The sequence below is a fragment of the Mustela nigripes genome, chromosome 2 (genome assembly GCF_022355385.1).
Source record: "Mustela nigripes isolate SB6536 chromosome 2, MUSNIG.SB6536, whole genome shotgun sequence".
Lineage (NCBI taxonomy): Eukaryota > Metazoa > Chordata > Mammalia > Carnivora > Mustelidae > Mustela > Mustela nigripes.
The window spans coordinates 27,580,024-27,595,883 of record NC_081558.1 but is presented as its reverse complement, the minus strand read 5'-3'; positions in this window follow the sequence as shown (position 1 = coordinate 27,595,883).

Here is a 15,860-nt window from a genome sequence, read left to right as displayed (position 1 = left end):
TTTGCTTTCATTGTATCTATTGTTCCCTTCTATTTATGATAGATGATACTGGTTTCCCATTTACTTAGAGATAAAGTTTCCTCTTAGAATACATTTAAGTGGGGGAAAAAGTCAGTCCCTTTAAAGATAAATATGAAGTAAACAACAGCACAGAGATGGAGGGGAATAGCAGAGATAATGGAGGCGGGTGAAAGACTTGCATTTCGGAAAACACCTCCCAGAAAACAGGGAGCTATGGACAAATTTCTGAGCGGGAGATAGGATCAAGGCTCTGCTCTGGGAAGCTTCATGTGGCTGCAGCCACATAATAGACAGCAAGTGAGATGCAGGGGAGATGTGGTGAGAGCCTTAGGGGAGGCCCATGGGGCTGCAGGGGTAGGGCTGGAGAGAAAGGAAGAATCCCGAGAATGTCCATCTGGTAATTCATGGCTTGGAAGGCATGCAGGATACAGAGCAAAAGCCAGTAGCTGCTCCCCAAATTGCCTTTTAAAAACCTCTATTACCAGGAATATTAGAACTGATGCAGGAAAATAATGTCACAGCAATGAAAGCTTGCTAAAAGGTAGAGTTTTTATGCGATTCATCTCCTGCGAGGCTCTCCGCTAAGAAAGAAAACCATGCACGCTCTTCCAACGTGTGCCTACACCTCATGTTTCTCCACAACAGGTGGCTTTGTTTTTCAGGTTTGTAGTAAAAAAATTGGGAAGGTCAACCAGGCTTAGCATCTAGCACCAGGAGGGCAATTTTCATGCCTTGGATCGGCATCCTAGAGGAGGTGATTTTATAGCACATAGATACTGTGAATGTTTATTTAGAGCTTCGAACTAAGCCCGGCGATCTATTTCCTGAAGACTATTTAGTTAGAAAAATGAAGTCAAATAGGAAAAATCATCCAAGTGTCGCATAAAAATAATTTGAAACTAGAAGTGAGGAATAGGAATAGCTCAGCAAGGGGGAAACAAAGCTTTGGTCTAGACGGATTTTGAGACTAGTTGCTCACACTACCCTGGACTAAAACACACACACACACACACACACACACACACTGAATTTCTAAACTTTACTTCACTTGTATGAAAATTACTTTCAATTAAATTTTCAATTTCTGGTTCCCTGAGAGCATTTAACCATTATGTTTTCACATGAACCAGTGATTCATGGGCATGGAGAAAAGAAAGAGCTCTATCACATGATCAAGTCTGTCCCAAAAGGGGAGTGTTTCCTGCAGTTCGCTTACCATTACTTTGTTCAGTTCTGGTTTTAAATGACTCCAGCAATGCGACTCTTCATCAAAAAGTCTCATGGGAAGACTTTCTCTGACTAAGGCTCTTCATTTAAAAAAAAAAAAATTCTGATATTAAGTCTTATTATACCACTTGACTCTCTCAGCGGAGCCCCACTTCTCTGCCATAATGTCGTTTAGCCCCTCCAGTTTAGCCCCTCCAGATGCTAGGAAGGAGCAGTAGCTTCCCTCATCTCTTCATCCTTCCTTCTCCTTCATCATTCCCTCTTCATTTTTTCTGTGCTTTTATCTGCTTCTCCAGTCCCTATCACTCTAGTAACTGAAGGCTTTGACAAAGCAATCATTTCAACAGAGGTCCTCAAAGGCAGGGCATTCAACTTTATGGCCTTCAAATCCAGGCCTGAAACTTTCTAGAACCCAGAGCATTTCACACCTGAGTTAACTCACCAGGTAACCAGATACTGACCTGTGTGACCAGAGCATATCGCAGAACCTGCACATGACCAAAGGTTACGATCCATGTAGTAGAGGTCTCTACCACTCCAGGATGGAGGAGGATAATGAAAAGTTGGCTGTATAATTTTGCACATTTAGAAGCATTAGAAAGAACACAAAACCTAGAATCGTCCAGTTTCTGCAGTTAACCAATGCTGAGCCTCTGGATATCAATTTCCACATTTGCCAAAAGAAGGTGTTAGATTATACACCATCTAAGGATAATTTGTGTGCTCAATCATTAGAGCAGAATTCAAATTTGAAGAAGTGACAGCAATGCTCCCCACCTAACACTGCCAGATTTAGCAAATAAAAAAACTGAAGATGCCTGGTTAAATTTGAATTTCAGATAAATGAATAAATTTCAATATGAGTGGGTCTCATGTAATATTTGGGACATATTTATAATAAAAAAATTTCATTGTTTATCTGAGATTCAAATGTAACTGGATGTCCTAGATTTTCTCTAGCAAGCCTGCCCTCACCTCCTCCATAGGTTATGATCTTGGTCACTAGCTGGCATTTAGGTGGTGGAGTAGAAGATTCTGGGCCTCATTACTTCCACCCCAGTGCCCTGATAGAGCTTCCAAGGCTTATTAGAAGCTCCAGTCTCTTATTTCCAAATCTGTGCACCCTTACTTGCTCTCAAGATTCCTGAACAATCCAAATATAACTGAGTATAAATACTTTAAGGAGTGTTAAGGGCTGTACATATACATTATTAGTATTAAGCACAAAAGTCCTCATTAAAATTTGAGAAAAGGACCGAGGTGGTACTAAGTCTATAGCTCACGTGCTACAGCCCCACATCATTAGAAACCTGCCTGCCTGTCAGGATGCCTGCATTCCCCACAATGGGACAGCCATATTTCAGCTCTAACAATAACAAAACCACTCATTCACTTATTGAAAATTTCCCATGTATCAGGCACTATGTTAGGAACTTTGCATGCATTATTTTTTTTGAATCCTGTAAGAACAAAACCATGCTGCTTTCATTTTACAGATGGAAAGACAGGCCAGAAAGGCAAAGTGGCACATCCGAGTTCACACCGCTGGTCTATGTGAATGGAAGGGTGAAAGGATCTCCACAGAGCACAACAAACACATTTTAATACTTAATATCGGAAAGCAAAGGGCCAAAGAGGCCAAGAAATTTCTAAGAAGTCAGCCAAGGGACTTGCCCTATCAGATAATAAGGTTTACCGTAAAGTTAGTAATAAAATGAAAGTGTGGTATTTGAAAAGAGGTAAACATATAGGCCAATGTAAGAGACAAGCGGGTCCCAAACCTGACTAGTTCCCTGATAGGAAGCTGGCAGGCTGGCTCGCAGAGCAGGACTGAACAGGCCACCCAGTAAAGGTTGATGGTTGACTATACGGAAAAGGGAAATGGAAAATACCACAAACACACACACAAAAAATGATTCCATACGCATGAAGAACTTACATGTGAAGAACAGAACTTTAAAACTTCTGGACAAAAAAAAAAAAAAAAAATCTTCAATTGCCTTAGTCTAAAGAAGGATTTCTTAAACAAAATGCAAAAAAGCAGTAAGATGAAGGGGATTAAGAGCACACTTATCGGGGTGCCTGGGTGGCTCAGTGGATTAAGCCGCTGCCTTCGGCTCAGGTCATGATCTCAGTGTCCTGGGATCGAGCCCCGCATTGGGCTCTTTGCTCAGCGGGAGCCTGCTTCTCTCTCTCTCTCTCTGCCTGACTCTCTGCTGACTTGTGATCTCTCTGTCAAATAAATAAATAAAATCTTTAAAAAAAAAAAATAAAAAAGAGCACACTCATCATGATGAACACAGAGTAAGGTGAGTAAGGTGTAGAATTGTTGAATCATTGTATTATACACCTAAACCTAATGTAACACCATATGTTAACCATACCGGAATTTTTTTTTTAAGAAAGCAGTAAGACTTATCAAATGTGACCATGTTAGAGTGAAAAATTTCTGTTCATAAAAAAAAAAAAAAAAAAAAAAAAAACATGAAAAAATAACAACATAGCTACAGGTTGGAAAAAAAATAGGATTGACAAGGGACATTGCCTTGAGACATGTGTTGTTCTCAATGGCCCTGAGACATGTGTTTATTGAGGAACTGAACTGTGGCTAACCTGAATTGATATTTACCATGAGTGTCAAATACCCTGCAGATTTGAGAGACTTCATCAGTAATTTTATTTTTTATTTTAGGTATTTTTGGAGAAATATAAACCAAGTTAAACAAAATTTTAGCCAATTTTACTAGTTTCTATTTTTAATCGACTATTGAGAAATTTTAAATTACAAAACTGACTTGCAGGGACACCTGGGTGGCTCAGTTGGTTAAGCGGCTACCTTCAGCTCGGGTCATGATCCCAGCGTCCTGGGATCGAGTCCCACATCCGGGTCCTTGCTTGGCAGGGAGCCTGCTTCTACCTCTGCCTCTGCCTGCCACTCTGTCTGCCTGTGCTTGCTCTCGCTTCTCTCTCTATGACAAATAAATAAAATCTTTTTAAAAAAAATGTTTAAAAAAAACAAAAGTGTCTTGCATTACATTTCTCTTAGGCAGCACTGATTTAGAATATACAAGAGCTCCTGTGAATTAAAAAAAAGAACAAAACAGAAAAATGAAAAAGCTCATGAAGAGATTTTTTTCACAGAAGAAAAAAATAGCCAACATAAGCTGCCCAACCTTACAAAGAAATCCAAACTTATTACAAACTAAAATTGCAATAAAATATCCTTAACCCCATCAGGTGATCAAAACATAAGGACTAACAACATCTAACATCAGGGTAGGGAGTGGCGCAACGCTCATTCACAGTTGGTGAAAGTAGAAGTCAGAGCAACCACTGTAGAATACAATTTGGCATTAGGCAGTGACACTGAACACGTGCACACCTGGCAATCTCTCTTAGACACCTGCCTGAGACAACTCTTGCAATTGTCATGTGCAGTCACAGTCATGTTGATACCAAGCCCTGGAAATGGCCCCAACTTCCATCATCTTGAGAGTGGTTAAGCCACTTATCACTGACTTACACTATGAAAAGCAATATGGAAAACGTTAAAGATGTTACTGAAGCTACATACAGCTGAACAACTGTAGACACATGTAGAGAGCAGCTCTTAAAAATGAAGTGATGGTACCAAATCCAGAGGGTGCCCTCTGGGCGAGGAAAGGAGATGGCATGACTAGGGAGGGTGCCACTGGGAACACAAAGTGGCAATCAGGTTTACTGAAGCTGAGCAGTGGGTCCAGGAGCACTTAGTGTCCTCAAGCTTTCAGTAACCATTGTAAATCCTGACAGTCAAGTATCCTATTTCACCATTTCAAGGATTTTTAAGAATGGAAAAAAAAAAGGTCACTGTGTGTACATGTGTTATTACATTCATCCAGAAGCATGGTCCTCTTTCCCTGTTTAGTAACAACATCTCTCAAGTGGGACGATAGCCTGTTGGTCTTTTGTCTACCCATAGTGTCCTCTTTCTCATAGCCTGTCCTAGTCAACTCCAGAGGACATACTTTATACTGGATATCACTAACATCCTTGAAAACACAAGATAAAGAGAGCTGTCCTTGTGTTTTGACTCCTTTCAGTCACTTTTTCCAGGACTAGGACAGATCAGAGCAGGACAGGGACTGCACTCGGTAGCCACAGAGGCTCAGACCCCAGGGCCCGCATGTGACATTGGGGAGTGAGTCTCTGCTCTTGCCAGCTCTCCCCACCCTCAGCCCAATACTGCTTTGATGCCCTCATTTGTCACTTAATGCAAGGTAATTGGAGGCATTCCTGAGACAGGGCTTGTAACCTTTTGTCAACATTCTTGGAGATGGAGAGGCAAATTAGAGTCAGACCTATCAAGAAAAGTTCAGAGTAGCCAGGCTTTACAAACAATTCTGTGGATCTTAGCCTCACTGAGGCAGAGGCAGTCAGCCTGAAAACTGGACTTCCACCTTGGTCCTAAATACAGTTGTAAGCTTTTCCTAAGAGGTCAAAGCACCCGAGCAGATACCCCAGCCTCCTCCAGCTGTTTATCCCCTCGCCTTAGAAATGCCAAGTTGAATTCCAATGGAAATGTCTAGCGTATCAGGTATAGCTCATCTTCCCAGGGTTAGGAAATAAAAACCAAACCCTTAATAGTTGTGTGTTTGAATTCTGGCCCCTGTAGCACCCAAAGACCATCTTCACCTTGAAAACATCGCTCCTTCCACCTGAGGGCAAACTGAGCCCTTCCCGGAGGCAAAGTCCTCTGAGCAGGAAGAGTTCCTGGGGCCGGCTCTTTGCCTCCATCCTAGGCAGCCTCATCTGTTTCCAGGACCCTGAGTGCTGTCTCCTCTAGGTGAGCCCCAATTCCAAAACATGATGAATCAATGCACAAGCTGTTATTCTCACCGTGGAGCAGAACAATTACTAAAATCTATTTGCCAGTAAATGTGCCTTGTCTTGTAAATCATTGGGCCGTTAACCTTAACAACGGCAGTGTGCCGTCTCTCTCCAATTCAATTAAATACAGACCAAGGTAATACTTAAGAATACATTTCAGGCAGAGATATATACTATTATAGTATTATATCCTCATAAATTAAACAATGCATTTATTTCCCTTCTTGGAAAAAGAACACTGCATGATAAGCACAGGGTGAAGAAACAAAGGCAACGATTCTAAGAATAGTTCAAGAGGACCACAGAGGAGACGAATCTGAAGACACGGAGTCAGTCACCTGTGGCCACCGCTCCCTCTGGCACTGCTGCAGAATTTCTGGGCTGAGAGATCGGACGGTGTACGAGGATGGTTAGTGGCTTATGGAGGACGGTGGGAGATACAAGGGCCTGAATTGTACCCAAGGGCAAAACCAGTTTCCCTGCCTGGTCCTAATCTGGCACGATCGTACTCCTGAAAGATGCAGCACGCACCACAAGTAGGAGCTCCGAGCCCAGACCCCGCCCGATGCTCTATAGTCAGGGAGGGATCTTGTTCTTCCACAAACATGTTGACAATAAACCTAGGAAGACTCCCCGTGCAGCACTCGCTCTCCGTTTTCTTCCTATCTCTCATTTCAGGGGTTAGGTAGCAGGGAAGTATTATAATGGAGAACATGTCTCAAGACTTAAGGTATCTGCCCCAAGATTAAGTAACACAGACATGAATATTCATCTTCTTAAGGGGCTCACGATGAAGTTTCCCTTCCATCCTCATACTCCCTTAATTCCTCCAACCTGGACCACTTTCTAGCTACAGCCAGAAATCGTTTAGTTCCTAAGACAGATTCATTTTCTATTGCTGCCCTAAAAAATGGCCACAGACTTAGTTGCTAAAAACAAGGCAAGGTTATTATCTTCCTGTTCTATAGGTCAGAAGGGCAATGCGGGTCTCACTAAGCCAAAATCAAAGTGTCACCAAGGTTTTCTTTGCTCCTTTCTGGAGGTTCCAGGGGATTATTTGTTTCCTTCCTCACTCGGGTTGCTGGCAGAATTTAGTTCCCTGTGGTTTGAGAACCGGGGTCGTGGTTTCCTCCCAGGCTGGCAGCTGAGGGCTGTTCCCAGTCTCTAGAAGCCACCTGCTTTTCCTTAGCTAGGGGCCACTTCCTTCTTCATAAAGCCAGCACCAGTAGGTCAAGTCTCTTTCGTGTTTCAAATCTGTCCCACCTCTCTTTGCTTTGTGGCATCTCCTGAAATTGAGCCAGGAAAGGTTTCCTGCTTTTAAGGTTTACCCGATTAGACTGGGTAATCTATCTACCCAGATACTCCAGGGGAAGCTCTCCATCTCCAAATCCATAACCTTAATCTACAAAATCCCTTTGCCATGTAAGGGAACAAATCCCTGTCCTGAAAATCAGGATGTGGACCTTTTGGGGGCTGGGTGGGGGGGGGAACACCTTCTTCAATCTGCCACAGAAAGTGGTGCTCATAGCAGAGGGGCCCGTGCTGAGAACGGAAGAAGAGATGAAAGCAGACCGTCTTCTTTTCCTTTCCCACCTCCTTGTCGACACCCCCCTTCTGTGCTTTGAAAGCAAAGGGTGGCTACTCACCACTTTCCCTTTTTCAAAGGACTGCCGAGGTGCAGGACTCCTCTCGCCGGCCCGGAAAACCAGTCTGCAACTACCTGGCTTTCTGGAGGGGAAACGGTCTTTTATCATCTCTGCAGTGGTTCTCAGGCATTTGCTGATACAAGAACCACCTGGGGGTCCATGTTCCAATTCAGAATCTGGTTCTCTGGGCTACTGTTGGAAACTGAGTTCACCTGGCCTTCAATGATCTGGAAGCAAAGGGACTTGGGAAGCTCTGTCAGCCACCCCCAATCCAGCAGGCTGGAGCATTGGATGTGCAAGTGCTTAGGGTCCCCAGCTCTAGCAGGTGGACCTCAGTCCAGAGACTATGTAACCTCTTACTCCTCTTTTTGATGTTCACAAGACACTCAGTGCTTCACCGTAGCCACACCTGCTTTTTGAACTCCACCAAGTCCCTGAGGAAAGCATTAAGGCAGAGCACTCGTTCAAGATGCTTTGATACTATAGAGTCAAGGAAGCCCTTTCTTTGGGGTCATAGAATGTTGTATGATTTGGGGAAATTTCCTAGTCTAGGCCCTGCTTTCCTCATCTATCAGATGAGGCAATGGTAGTAATCACCCCAGAGGCAGTTGCAAGGATTCTGAGAGATGCCACCTACAGAGCACAGTGTTAAGCACTGGGTAGAGAAGAGTTTTTTTGGTTTTTGTTTTGTTTTGTTATTCAGTGTTGTCCCAACCTGCTCTGTGACCTAGGCAAGTGGCTTAACCCTTCTAATACTGGTTTCCCTCTCCCAGTAAACAGGAGACCTTTACCTAGGTCAGGAGGTAAGACAGGCAATTTACCAAAGCACTTTTTTTTTTTTTTTTTTTTTTTTTTTGCCTTAGTGGTTTTTGCTTCATTGCCAACACATGGGAAAAACACAGCAAGAGAGATTATGGAATTGGGGAAACTAGAGATGTATTATGTATAAGGTGTTGGTTTTTTGAGACCAAGGTCAGCAAACTTTTTCTATAAAGGGTCAGATAGTAAATACCTTTGTTTTGCACAACATCTTTATCACACCCTCTCCTGTGAGCAGTTACAGTGTGAAAGCAAGCACAGACAATACACAGTGAATGAGTGCAGCTGTGTTCCCATAAAACCTTATTCATAAAAGCAGGTGGTAGTCTGGATTAGCACATGTGCCATAGCTTGTTGATTCCCCATTTTAGACCAATGTCTGGAAGGTTCAAGTGTACTTCTACAGCTAGAACCATTATTCTTCCCCTTACTTTATGTTTTTTACCAGATATCCGTGTATTTACTATCCAAAAACATACTTTAATAAATGTTTATATCCACAGGCATGATTGGAAAATTTGAATTGAAATTCATGTAAATGCTTGGGACACATTCTGAAACCCACAAAAGAAGGCAACAGTAAAGGACTGCGGTTTCATTTAAATGATTTTCTCTGGAAGGTTCTGAAATCTATAGAGCTGTGTGGTTTCTGATATTTTAATTAACTTTTCTGACCTGCAGTTACCATCTCAGTTAAGTTCAATAGATATCTAGTGGTGTCTATTTCATGAGGATTTTAAAAAGTAAGCATATAGAGATACCACCTCACATCAGTCAGAATGGCTAAAATTAAGTCAGGAAACAATAGGTGTCGGCGAGAAGAAAGGGGAACCCTCCTACCCCATTGGTGGGAATGCAAGTTGGTGCAGCCACTCTGGAAAACAGTATGGAGGTTCCTCAAAAAGTTGAAAATAGAGCTACCTTATGATCCAGCAATCACACTACTGGGTATTTACCGCAAAGATACAAATGTAGTGATCCGAAGGGGCACATGCACCTGAATGTTTACAGCAGTGATGTCCGCAATAGCCACACTATGGAAAGAGCCTAGATGTCCATCAACAGATGAATGGATAAAGAAGAAGTGCTATCTACATACAATGGAATATTATTCAGCCATCAAAAAATACGAAATCTTGCCATTTGCAACAACGTGGATGGAAGTAGAGGGCATTATGCTAAGCGAAGTAAGTCAGAGAAAGACAATTATCATATGATCTCACTGATATGAGGAATTTGAGAAACAAGACAGAGGATCATAGGGGAAGGGAGGGAAAAATGAAACAAGAAGAAACCAGAGAGGGAGACAAACCGTAAGAAACTCTTCCTCTCAGGAAACAAACTGAGGGGGGTGGAAGTATGGGGTGACTGGGGGATGGACACTGGGGAGGGTCTGTGCTATGGTGAGTGCTATTGATTCTGTAGGACTGATGAATCACAGACCTGTACCCCTAAAGCAAATAATACATTATATGTTAATTTTTTTAAAAAGGTTAGCATATAACCTAGTAGAATAAGTAATATGAAGCTCCTAGCCCAGTGCCGGGGGGCATGGAAAACACGCAAATCAGCACCGCCCTCCTCATCTGTCACTATTAGAGACCCTCCCATACAGAGGGTTTCTTACTTACAATATAGAGATAATAACGGGTTAGCAGCTACTCAGAGAACTAACAAGATTTATTCTGAAAAGGAAAGTAAACCTGAGGGCTTTATCATTCTGTAAACTAGTCTCAGGATTAAAAGTGATTCGAGACACCTGGGTGGCTCAACCAGTCAAGTGTCTACCTTCTGCTCAGGTTATGACCCCAGGTGCCTGGGATGGAGTCCCACATTGGGCTCCTTCCTCAGTGGGGAGCCTGCTTCTCCCTCCACCTGCCGCTACCCCCTGCTTGTGCTCTTGCACACTCTCTCTCTCTCTCTATCTGACATATAAATAAATCTTTAAAAATTATTAAAAAAACACAAGTGATTCAGCAAGCCCATCTTATGGCTTACAAATTGGAGGTTAATGGGCCCACCAGTTGGGTTAGGTCTAATTAACATAACACCTAATTTTTTTTTAATTGGAATGTGTTTGAGCCACAACCTCTCAGGTAACCACTGTTCCCTTCTGTCTGAATAGGGAGAAGCTACACGCTGTTATGTTACCATTCCAGACCTAAAGGCATTTGAGTGACTGACCTCTGTCCTAAATTCCTGATGCTCGGTTTTACTGCTACAACCCCAGCTTCTCATGTCATGATCTCATTGCCATCAATATATCTGGAGGTAGAGTCCTTATCTTTTCAAAAACATATGGCCAGTTCCCAGAACTAATGTCAGCCAAGGCTGCCAACAAATGATGTAATGAGACAGGTTAACTGCAAAATGAGATGTTTTCTTCCTTCCTCGCTTGCAGCTGCCAGATCGCACATAGAAAAGCTGTTGGAGACTCTGTTTTCTCGCTCGCTCTCTCTCTCACACACACATACACAGAGGAAATTTTTCTTTAGAAGTATTTACTCACTTTGAGAACATTCATTATTATATTCATTATCTCTGAGGACCTAGTCACGGGAGATCATCAGGAAAGAGTCTTCAGCTGTGGAGTAAACAGACTTAGGGAATGGCTCAGAGGGGGCATAAGGTTTTTCTCTTCCATAACCAGGGTCAAAGAGGCACATAGCAGAGGTCAGGATGGCTGGGGTCCAGGATGGATGCTCCTGCTGTGTGATTTTCTGCACTGCTCCTCAAACTGCAGTAAGAGTGAGCAGAAGGGGCATTTCTGAGCCCACTAGTTATTTATATCCCCATCGCAGCAAGCAGGATGGGGATGTGGCTGATTCTTCAGGATCTCTTCACAGCCTTCCTTGGGCCCCGGACTTACAACTGGTAAGCACTGGACGGGCACTGGCATCCTGGAAGCTACAGAACAGGCATTTAATGAATTCATTCCACTGGAATTGCAAAGTCAAGAGAGTAGTAATGTTGGTAATGATATTGACTCTGAGCAAGGGGTCATAAGTGGTATTTTAAAAATATAAATCAGGTCACATCTGATTGCCTGCTCTGAAACCTCCAGTGTTTTCCAGTTGGCCTGCAGCAAAGCCAGACTCTCCCTGAGGCCGGTGAGACCCTGCCCATCTGGCTAGCCTTCCCTGCCCACCTCTCCAGTCTCCCCTTTTCTAATGTCTATATCAGCCCTATTGAGATCCAACCCATCTGCAATCCCATTTATCCATTTAAGGTACACAATTCACTGGTTTCTCATATGTTCACAGAGTTAGCAACCATCACCACAATCGATTTTAGAACCTTTCCATCTGACTGAAAACTAAGCCTGTACCTATCAGCAGTCACTTGGCCTTTTTCCCACCCTCACAGCCTGACAACCACGGATATGCTTTCTGTCTCTGTAGACTGGCCTACTGTGGACATTTCATATAAATGGAGAATGTGTGGTCTTGTGTGGCTGGTTTCCTTCATTTAGCATATAGTTTTCAAGGTTTATCAATGCTGTTGTGTGTATCAATACTCTGTTCCTTTTCATGGCTGGATAATATTCCATTGTAGGGACACACCATGTTTTGTTTATCTGTTCATCTGCTGATGACATTGGGTTGCTTGTACTTCTTGGCATTATGAAGTATGCCGCTGTGAACATTTGTGGATAAGCTTCTGTATGACTGTTCTCTTGGGTATGTATCTAGAAGTGCCACTGCTGGGTCATATGGTAATTCGGTGCTTAACTTTCTCAATTTGGCAAAATTTTCAGCCATTATTTCTTTGTATGTTCTTCCTACCCTTTTTTTCTCTTTCCCTCTAGGACTTACAAAATATATATTTCTTATACATATATAAATATATAAATATAATATAAATAAATTTTATATTTAATATTAATATTTAATAAATATTTATTATTTAATATATTGTATTTATTAAATATATTTAATATATTGTATTTATTAAATATTTATATCAAATATAAACATAAGTAAATTTATTTTGAATATAAATTTTAGACATTGTAAATACATATTTATATATATATGTATTTTTATACATATATAATTTCGATTTCATCAAAATTAAAAGTTTTGTGCCCAAAGGATGCCATTAAGAAAGTAATGAGGGCTGTTTTCCAAGGTGGGTGAGCTATTTTACATTCCCAGCAGCAGTGTATGAGGGTTCTGGTTTCTCCACATTAATTACGACCTGTCCTTTTGGTTAAAGCTATATTGGAACACTCTTTCTAGGCCTGCCTCTCTCTCTCAGATAAAAATCTCTGAGTCTCTGCCCCAGAGTTAAGGTCAGAAACAGTAGTCTGCTTCTCTCAGAGCGATACCTCTGCCTTAGGAGCAGGTGCTGGACTGGGGTGGCACTCTGAATTCCATGCCTTTTCTCTCCTAGTGTGGACAGTAGGCTTCTCCTAGTCCCCCTGTGAGTGAGCTGGGCGGAGGTAACTGGGCCCCAGTGTTATTAGCCTGCCACACCTGGAGTGGTGTCTCTACCTTATGATTGGGGGTTGGGTGGAGGGAGGGAGCCCCAACATTTTGGCAATACTCATCTGGAATTTGACCTCCGTAGCATGGAACAGTGGGAAGGCCAGGAGAAAATGGGTCCCAACTCAAGTGCCATATTTTCTCACTGCTCTTACCAAGATTTAACAAATTTTCTCGAATAAATTTTTTTTTTAATTTGTTACATGCCCAGACATTTTTTCAGAAAGCATAAATGGTTGGGCTTTGTTTTTTAAAATAATTTCCACCACTTATGGTTGTTTTGCTCAGGAAGGGTCCTCCAGGGCTCCTCACATCTGGAAATTGTGTCCCCCTCCCCACTCTCTTCTTGGGCACCTCTTTTCCTTCTCCTCTCTGCTCCTGGCTTAGATGTCAGGCTTATCACTGCTGCAGGACATTTGCACCTACTGTCTCCTTAGTCCTGAAAGTTCTCCCTTGAAGTAGACACTGTTAGGTCTCTACCCAAGTGTTGTTTCCACCTGATCCTTGCAGACAGAGTCCTTTCCCCTCATGACTCAGAGGAAATCCTCATTATTCTGGAGCAGGAATGAGAAAACCAGAGCTGACGGGCCAAATTCAGCATACTGCCCGTTTTTGTGTCGCCTACAAGCTAAGAATGGATTTTACATTTTTAAATAATTGAAAAGCAAAGCAAAAAACGAGGAATACTTTCTTGTACATGAAAATTACATGAACTGCAAATCTTAGTGATCTTAAGTAAAGTTTTATTGGAACACGACTGTGTCTATTCATTTACTTTTTGTCTGTGGCTGTTTTCACACAACAGCAAAATCGGGTAGTGACACACTACCAATCATAGTAACACAGCGACAACTTGCAAGTCTTTTGAGCTCACCTTTATCAGCTCTGTGTGTGAAGACATTTGCACGGATGAAATACATAAAATCTCATTAGAGATCTGCATTAACAGATGAGCACTTGCAATCTTTTTTGATGACAGGGAATACTATCTTTGCTCCTCAATTAAGCATAATGTTATCCTCCCAAAAATGTCTGTTCTTCTCATTAGAGACCTGAATTTAAAAATTTGTATTTAATTATTATTCTATTTTGGGTTTTATCAATCCATAGAGATTTTGTGGAAATTTGTTTTCCTTTTTGCTATAGAACACCTACACAGTACCTTCAGTTTTGTTCCTGACCCCCAAGTCAAAAGAATTTCATATCTCTGTACGGGAAAAGTATACTGACGAAGGTGATTCTATCCTCTTGCTGGTGAGTGATTTTTAAAGGTGAGGGTTTGGCCCAGTTCTGACCACAGAGATGGGAGAGAAATGCCCTGGGTGTACTTCTGGAAATGCTCTCTTGCTCAGGGTGCCTCTGATGTGATGAGAACAGTGGCATCCATGAGGGGAGCCATCCTGGGGACCCAGACAACCTCCTGAGGAGGGAAGAACCTAGGTCCTTGACCTGTTGGGTAAGCCACCCCTTCCTCTCTCGGGTTTCTTGTGATGTGAGACAATAAATGTTCTTATTATTTAAACTATTCAAATCAGAGTTCTCTGGTCTTCATGGTCTAAAGTATTCTTATAAAAAAAAAAAGATTAAAAAAAAAGATTTTCTATTTGAGAGAAAGAGAGCGAGCAAGGGGAGGGGCACAGGGAGAGGAAGAGAGAGAATCTCAAGCAGACTCTGCATAGAGCTGAATGTGGGGCTCCATCCCATGACCCTGACCTCATGACTTGAGCCGAAACCAAGAGTCAGACACTTAATGGACTTAGCCGCTGCTATTGTCCAAAGCATTCTCACTGATATCACCTGAGAGCATCATCGTCTAGGTATCAGGACAAATGTCCCCTTCTCAGAAAGGTCTTTGCCAGCCACCCTAAGGAAATAGGCTGTGATGTCCCCCTCTTCCTCTTAGTCCCTCTTACTAGCATGTGTCACTATCTGTAATTATCTCACTGGACAGTGTCCCTTCTCTCAAATATAAGTTCCCTGAGATCAAGGCCACTGTGTCATTCACTGCGGCTCCAGGGCTTAGAACAGTCTGACACCAAATGAGTGCTCCATAAAGATCTGTGGAACGCATTTAAAAATATACTAATAATATTTTAACTGATATTTCATAGCATTACTAACACTTATAAAATCTCAAAGAAATAGTAATATTTACTATTGATAACAATAGCGCTTATCACACGTCCCTCAATTAATCTTTGTTACAATGTTAGGAGGCAGAAATGACTATCCCCACCTTACACAAGACAGCCGGGTCCCATTTTCTTCATTATAATTATACTATACTGCAAGTATAAGCAAGGGACAATAAAATAATAACAATATCTATTTTTTAAAAACCAACAAAATTAAGTTGGACTCATTGCCCTCCATGCCTCTGGGAACGTTTCCGGTGGGAAACTGCATGGGACCACAGTGACTTTGCCCCAGACCTCACCCTCACCCTGCTGCAGGAAGAGATTCCAGCCCTGGAGGGAAGCGCGTCACCGGGGGGATGTTTCAGACCCCAATTCACCAGGGCAAGTAATGATGGTTATTGTATCTGACTTGAGACCTGCCCTCTCCTCCTCCAGGAGGCTCTATGGGGACACATGATAATTGCCCAGTTCCTCCTGGGGTCCTGGAATTATGCAGACAGCCTGCAACAAATCTCCTGTTATCTTTTGATAAGTGCCCTAAGAGCAGGCCAAGTACCATCCCCCCACCCCGTGTCAGCTTCTGGAAAGCTAGTTGACTCCACTTTTTTACCCCCAATATGTTATACCTTGGTTCTGGATGATCTCTGCCTTAA